Source organism: Vombatus ursinus, unplaced genomic scaffold (assembly GCF_900497805.2).
Source record: "Vombatus ursinus unplaced genomic scaffold, bare-nosed wombat genome assembly UNPS02014798.1, whole genome shotgun sequence".
Classification (NCBI taxonomy): domain Eukaryota; kingdom Metazoa; phylum Chordata; class Mammalia; order Diprotodontia; family Vombatidae; genus Vombatus; species Vombatus ursinus.
The window spans coordinates 13,117,910-13,120,153 of record NW_020954576.1 but is presented as its reverse complement, the minus strand read 5'-3'; the positions used below and the strand labels follow the sequence as shown (position 1 = coordinate 13,120,153).

The following is a 2,244-nucleotide window of genomic DNA, read 5'->3' as shown; positions in this document are numbered from 1 at the left end:
TAGGGAACAATCTTCGTTCCAGAGAACTGAATGGAAAACACATTTGCCTCCTCTCAGAATCACAGTCAAGGACTCTGGATGTAGAATTTGGTCTATGCCCTTTGGACATAGTTATTATTTTGGTTGGTTTGGATTAAATGTTTCTCTTTGTTATAAAAGACATTTTGAATTTGGGGAGAATGGGTAGGTTTAAAGTCAAATCACTGAAGTATAAGAAAAAAGGACAACCATAAAACTTTTAAAAGTAGTAACAACTATGGGCTTAGGATTCTTTCACCCAACAGTATACAGGAGCAAATATAAAATATTCTGTTTGGCATTCAAAACCCTTCAGAACCTAACTGTGACTTTTTCCTTTCCGACAGAGAAGAACTCCCCACACCAACATGATTCTCATGAAAGACTTTCTGCATCCATATCTTCCCAGGAAAAGTGGAAAGACAAGAAGCACCTGATACAAAGTCCAAACTCCTACTCCATGGATGTCAAGATCCCAGGCTGCTATGAAATCACCACTGTCTTCAGCCATGCACAAACAGAGGTTCTCTGTGTTGGATGCTCCCCAGTACATCATCAGCCTCCAGGAGGAAAGGCAAGACTTACAGAAGGATGCTCCTTCAGATGGAAGCAGCATTAATGACTGAATCAAGATGAATTAGAAACTATAAAGAATAAAACAAATTTGATACAGAAAAAGGAGAACCTAGCCGCCTGTTACCTTTCTAGTACTTCTTACTCTGATTACTGACCTCCTTGGCTTCCTTTAAGCCCGAAATAAAAATCCTTCCTTCTACAAGAATGTTTCCTCAACCCTTCTTAATTCCAGTGACTTCCCTCTGCTGATTATTTCGTATTTATCCTCAATATATCTTGTTTTGTATATATTTCTTTGCATGTTGTCTCCCCTCCCCCATTAGACTGTAAGCTCCTTGAGAGCAGGGACTGTCTTTTGCCTCTTTTTATGTATACAGTCAGAAAGAAAATGTGCATGCACACGAGCACACACACATACATACGCTAATCTCATGCAGATGAATTTGCTTTTCTTTGTATCTTCAATGCTTAGCATAGTTCTTGGCACATAGTAGGTACTTAATAAATGAGTTTCACTGACTGATTGCTATGAAGTGCAGCTGTTAAAGAGGTATTTTAAAAATGGTTCATTGAACTGAATGCAAAATTTTCAGTATGTCCAAGATTCAAGTTCATACTGAATGCTGTATTTCTCCATCTCTCTAGACACTTTAGCTTGAAGGGAATGTTATCAGGCTGCTAAAATGAATCTCTCCAAAATGTTTTAGTTTTGGCTTGCTATTCATTTTCTTCATACTGCTTTGCTGAATTGTGTGCTGCCCAAACAGCAGAATTGCTTAGGAGCTACAAGTTACTAGTACATCCCTGAGAAAAGGCTAAAAGCAAACAACTGAGAGAAAGGATAGTGTTATTCCTTCTAATTGGACTTAAGATGAAACTCTGCCCCAGCCACCAGCACAGACACGAAGGAGCAAATTCCATGAGACAAAAGTGAGCTGAATTGTTCCACTGCTGTCACACAGGAATAGGAAGGTGACAGGGCAAACTTCATTGAGTTCCCAAAGAAAATGCCCTAAATACATTTTCATACAGGGACCGCCTTCCTTTTTCATATGTGTATCCCCATTGCTTGGTACAGTGCCTGGCACATAATTGGCGCTTGAAAAATATTTACTGAATTGAATCATGTTTGGTGACTATTTCAGTCAGTCAATAAGCTTTAGTAAGTGTCTACTATGTTCCAGGTACTGTGCTAAGAGCTAGAGATACTAGAGGCACTGAATGGTTTAGGGTCAGTGTGTATCAGAAGCAGAATTTGAACTACGGTCTTCTTGATTTGAAGATGGGCTCCCTACGTACTGCACCAGCCAATGCAGCCCAGTCAATAAAGAACACAGACATGGTGAACTAGCTTAGACAAATGGCTTAACAGAAAGAAAAGTTGTTCTACTAAACATTACGCCTAACAGATGGAGTGCCATCTAGAATTATGCAAAGGTTCTAAAAGAAAGGCAGCTGTCTATACCTTACTTTGTATTTCCTAAAGAATCTGTGTTACTGGGAAATTGTTAAGTGTGAATGTGTGGTACATGGAGGGAGGAGGAAAGAGAATAAGCATTTATGTAACTAGGCACTGTCCCAAGGGCTTTACAAATATAATGTCATTTTATCCTCACAACAACCTTGCAAGGTAAATGCTGTTATTATCCC

The 2,244-nt window shown here is 39.2% G+C and overlaps 1 pseudogene; it reads left to right on the top strand.

The window, feature by feature from the left end:
* Window positions 1-386: 386 nt before the first annotated feature.
* LOC114050157 lies at window positions 387-637 on the top strand (annotated as a pseudogene).
* Window positions 638-2,244: the final 1,607 nt, after the last annotated feature.